Below are 6,000 nucleotides of genomic sequence, written 5' to 3' on the forward strand. Positions count from 1 at the left end.
CTAGTAAGTGTGTTTTCTCCTGTATTTTGTAATCCACTGTGTGTACGTCTGTTTCAATGGAATAAATGACCATTTGTTTTACTTCTTGGTTTTGCTCAGTGATATAATCCCTGTATAAAGGTGAACAATTCCTGGTCTTCCGTGACAGGCATAGTGTTAACACTTCGTTTTTAAAGCAGCAATACTACTTTCCAACTTTTTTTCCCTTTATTATTTTCATATGTAAAGCATGTGACAATGATTCATTCTACATTCTTATCCAAGCTGGCAATCGTTTCGTGCTCCCGTTATAAATCTGTCAAAATCCTGATTGTGTGAATAACATAATGGCTGCTTCAGTCAGTGTAACTCAGCAGCTACACTGTACCCTTATATTATTAAGGTAACATTATGTACTTGTTACAGTTTACAGCTAAAACTGCTGGGAACAATTGCAACAAATTATTCACAACAGGAAACTGTTGCAAAGATCTTGCACTGCTTCGGAAGGTGGGCTACAACCTGCTATAGAAATCAAATGATGCTTTAAACTAATGTAAAATGGCATTAAATTAAACAATACAAATAAACAGTCACTATGATCTAATACTAAAGAACTGATTTAATTTAATTTTTTTTTATAAGATTTCACATTTTTTTGCTGCTATAGTATGATGTTTCTTATAGGATAGTGACTGTTTCTTTTATGGTTTGGGGATTATGTTTCTGTTTTTACTATATTGATGGGTGATCCCAAGGTTCTGATTGAGGAATTATGTCATGATGACCTCCTGAGGGACGGGTCACATATTTTGGAGGGAGTTTGTTCCTTTTTGTGCCCTTACATTTTGGATGTTTGTGTATTATGTTTTCTGTGATGGAGAAGGTGTTCTAAATACGCTGATACATTGAAAACGTAATTTAAAAAATATATATTTTTGTAAAGTCTGGGGTGCCTTCCTCTCCTGTGGTATTGCCAGTTGCAGTTGCTGCAGGGACTGAGTACCCACCTTATTTTTGTCTTTAGGTGTGCAATATACATTACTGGATGCTTGGAAGAATGAGGCAGCGAGCCTTTTTTCTGACCCTCTGGTGACAACTACAGTACTATTACTGGTACCCCTCCTGATGACGTTAAGAAATATTTTGCTCAACTAGATAAGACTTTATCACTACAGACGAGAATCTGGTGGGAGATAGCAAGCTTAGAAAATTATGTTACCACTAAGCTTGTTCCAATAGGTTTACGTGTTTACCTCCCCCCCTCCCATCAGATACAAGATGAATCTTTCCTGAAAGAATGGGAAAATGTTTTGTTGAATTGTTCCAGCAATCTCATGAAATTACTAATTAAATATGAGAATGAGAAACTGGACAAGATCAAGGTTGAAATGAATCTTCTTTTATCCGAACTAGACACCTGGTAGGATAACCTAGACTTTATAGGTCTAGAGACCCAACTTAAAGGCCGCATAGATAAATTGACAGCAGAGGTCAAAGAAAGGAAAGTAAAGAAATTAGCTCGCGACACCCTAGATTTCAAGGAGAATAAAATCTTTAGATAAAAAATCAATCTATTATCTCGCCATAAAACTAAGTCACAAATGAGAGGGATCGACTCCTCAACTGATTGGGACACCTGAGCAAGTGACAGCGAACCTGGTCCCTAACAACTGACAATAGGGGTTATACCAACATAGACAATAGTCTATTACCCCTACCCACCAGAAACCCCAATATTCCATTTTTAGAAGACCCTGGCCCAAACCCAGGGCCAGAAAGACAAGGAGAGGGGGCGGGTGGATAATCTAAGGCACCGGGCAGTCTGGGGTTACAAGGAGCCCAATACGAGACCATTCAAGAGGGTCGGGGTCGGGCTCGACGCAGATAATTAACCTCTCAAGGAAAATACTTAGTGCGTCCCATCTATCAGTGCTATCTAAAGGTTTAACTTTTTGCCCAACTAATAATATGAATCAATTCAAGACCATTAAGGATCTAAACCTTTTCTCGCGGAAATTATCTCTGCATAAATTTTTCAGGCGGAGGCAGCTGGCAGCTAGCCTCAACACACCTAGTGAGGATTTTAATGTTAGGGATCATGCCCTTCTGGGCATTTTGCAGGATCTTGAGGAAGAAAATACGAGACCACCTGGTGAGGGTCCTTTTACCACCTTAAGGAATCGATCCAAATTTACTCCCTCCATTAGTATCAGTAGTAATATTGATGTATTCACACAATTTGTAACACGCGACCTCAAAACTCTGGAACAAACAAGATTAAAAAACAAGATGGATTATAATCTTAGTTTTGATGAATACCAGGCACTTAAAGATCTGGAAACCGATAATAGTATTACTATTAAACCCTCTGATAATGGGGGCAATACAGTTATACTTAACACAACTATGTATGCCATTGAATGTTTGAGACTTCTATCTGATAGGTCCTGTTATGTTACTCTTGACAATGATCCCACTAAACAATTTCTATCAGAACTCTCACTTATCCTGGAAGAGGGTAAAGACAATAAGGTTATCTCTAAAGAAGAATCTGAATTTATCTACATCAAAAACCCCACTATAGCGACCTTCTATCAACTACCTAAGGTCCATAAATGTAAATTCCCCCCCCCCCCCACCCCAGGCAGACCAATCGTCTCTGGGGTGGAAAACCTTACGTCTCATGCTAGTATGTATTTGGATTCCTTCCTCCGCCCTTTTGTGGGCACTTTACCATCATATTTGAAGGATACAAAGGCAGCTCTAGCATGATTGGAGTGAATAACCATTGAGCCTAATACCCTCTTAGTAGGGATTGATGTGGAGAGCCTCTATACCAGTATTCCTCATGAATATGGTATAGGGGTGGTTGCCCATTTTCTTCAAGCAAGGAATATCCACGCCAAGAACCATAATGATTTTGTTCTGTGGCTACTAAGATTTGTTCTTACTAAAAACTTATTTTTGTTTGACAAAGTGGTATACCATCAGATCCAGGGCACAGCCATGGGCACCACGTGCGCTCCCACCTACACCAATTTATATCTAGACTGGTGGGAGGAAGCCGGGGTGTTCACGGATACTAACGTCAAATACACCGATCATATTGATCTTTGGATTAGATTTATTGATGACATGCTGTTGCTCTGGACAGGCACTGAGGAGTTATTACAAAGTTTCATTGATACCTTAAATACTAACTTGTTTAACCTCACACTTACTTTTGAGGTTCATAGGTCAAAAATCAACTTTCTCGACATTACAATTCATAGGCAAACTGATGGTAAACTTACTATGACAATTTATCGTAAACCTACATCAACTAATAACCTTCTGATGGCAGACAGCCATCATCCATCCCACATGATTAACAGCATTGCCATGGGGCAATTTTTGCGTCTGGGACGTAATTGCTCGGAACTCAGTGAGTTTAAAATACAAGCTAAGAACATGATGGACAGATTCATCGAAAGGGGATATCGAAAGAAAATTTTGAAACGGGCCTTCCATCAAGCCCTGAATACCCCAAGACCATCACTTCTCATTGATAAAATCATAACCGACAAAGCAGACTCAGATACAGTATGCTTCATAGGCACATACAGTAGTCAATGGGCTTCATTGCGCCACATTTTTGATAAACATTGGCATGTGTTGCTAGAAGATCATGATTTATCCCAGGTATTAAAATCTACACCTACGATGGTATGTCGCCGGGCTAGAAGCATAAAAGATAGGGTAGTCCATAGCCATTACCAGACTCACAGCAAGGACATGGATGGGACATAAGCCTCATGGGACCTATACATGTGGTCGCTGTAAAGCTTGTGCATTTATTAAGGTAGGAAAGGAATTTAAGGATTCAGAAGATATCACTTGCACAACTAACTCCTTCATAAATTGTCTTATGACTGGGGTGGTGTAACTTATAATTTGTAAATGTGGGCTCCAGTACGTAGGCGAAACCCATAGAGCCTTTAAAATACGTATACTTGAGCATTTGGGCTCAGTTCGTAAGCTACAGGATACTCCTGTGGCGAGACACGTCAACAATATGCATAAAGGGGACATAACTACCCTACGGTTTATGGGTATTGCACATGTCCCTTGGGGCCCCCGATATGGCAATTGGGACCGGAAGTTATTGCAGTGTGAGTGCAAATGGATTCATACCTTAAATACGTTATCTCCTCATAGGCACAATGAGGGCTTTATGTTTTCATCATTTCTTTGAATTTATTTTTACGATGATATTTGGGATTAGTGGGATTCTGGTATACAGCTTGACTTTAAAATCTAGAAGGGTTCGTTTTGACTTATTAAAGGCGGATCCGAGAGTGTAGCACATTCCTACACAATTATACCTTTCCCACTGACCCTTTGTAATAGCGCATTTATTTATTTTTCTATTAATTTACTATATCCATACAAATATTTTTAATTTTTTGTTTCATTTATTGTATTTCATTCATTATATATATATATGTGAATCCAAGTGCTACTCACATCTGCTATTTATTGCAATACCCAAGATTCATTACATTGTTGCCTTCCATTTATTGGCTTGTCTCCATACACTGAGCATTTCTGGCCAGCTTTATTTTCACTCATGCTGGCTAGTGTGTTGGTGCTGTTTATTTTTGCTACATAATAGCAGCATGTTACGCTCTGTATATTTATGTATTGGAGAGTATACTCCTCCCCTCTACAAATCACAGCGCAACCAATGGTCGCTGCGGGACCAATGGGGTTAGCCCTCCGGGTATTTAATTACCACACTCCCACTTGGCATAACACCCCCTCCCCCTGAGAAGAAGCGCGTTGATCGCGCGAAATGATCATCCGGTCTAGTGACGTCACTACATTGACGGCCACATGGGACGCGACGGAACATACATGCAGCTCCCTCTATCTTGAGATACACGGAAGAACGTTGCATACACAGGACTCCTACTATATTGCTGTTCCTGCAGCATTATATACCAGGTTGTACATTTCCTGCTTCATTGCGGGCTACCCATATCGTATACAGCCGGTTTAACCCATTAACATCTATGTGATATTTGTTTAGCTCACTATACACTTAGCTTACTGTATCCACTTTATACCATCATGATAGTGGTTACTATTTCAGGTGTGACATATTAATGTTTTTCCTGGGTATGCTTTATTTTCAGCACTGTGGGACTATCCTGTGTTTTAATGCTGTCACTCTGCATTATGTTATGGTGAGGCGATTTAGCTGGGTTAGTATACTTTGGACACTGTCTCCTTATATTTCTATGGGGCCTTGAGCATAGGTTCAAACTAGCACCTATATTCACCTAACATTTTCCGTTTCGCTCACAAGGGGATCTTTTTAGATTTTTGCAATTTAGTTGTCATTTTATGCATTTCGTCATATTTTAGTGTATAATAAAATTGTATATTATTCTGTTGTGCTATAGTTTTGGTAGTGTGGGTATTTCCCATTTGGTCCTTTATATTTTCAAACTAGTGGTACAAGTTATTAAACTGGTACTTTATGTATATTATATTAAGTAATGAGTGCAATACATAGGGACTTCTAGTGACCCCTTCTGGTCACTTATCTGTGTTTGATGGGTGATCCCAAGGTTCTTATTGGGGAATGATGTCATGATGACCTCCTGAGGGACGGGTCACATATTTTGGAGGGAGTTTGTTCCTTTTTGTGCCCTTACATTTTGGATGTTTGTGTATTATGTTTTCTGTGATGGAGAAGATGTTCTAAATACGCTGATACATTGAAAACGTAATTTAAAAATATATATATATTTTTGTAAAGTCTGGAGTGCCTTCCTCTCCCGTGGTATTGCCAGTTGCAGTTGCTGCAGGGACTGAGTACCCACCTTATTTTTGTCTTTAGGTGTGCAATATACATTACTGGATACACAGTTACACATCAAAACCCAAACATCAAGTTTACATAATAATTACAGAATACTGTACATGAAGCTATGAGAATCAGGACAATGTCAAACTACAATCATAATAAAA

Source organism: Ascaphus truei, chromosome 16 (assembly GCF_040206685.1).
Source record: "Ascaphus truei isolate aAscTru1 chromosome 16, aAscTru1.hap1, whole genome shotgun sequence".
Taxonomy (NCBI): Eukaryota; Metazoa; Chordata; class Amphibia; order Anura; family Ascaphidae; genus Ascaphus; species Ascaphus truei.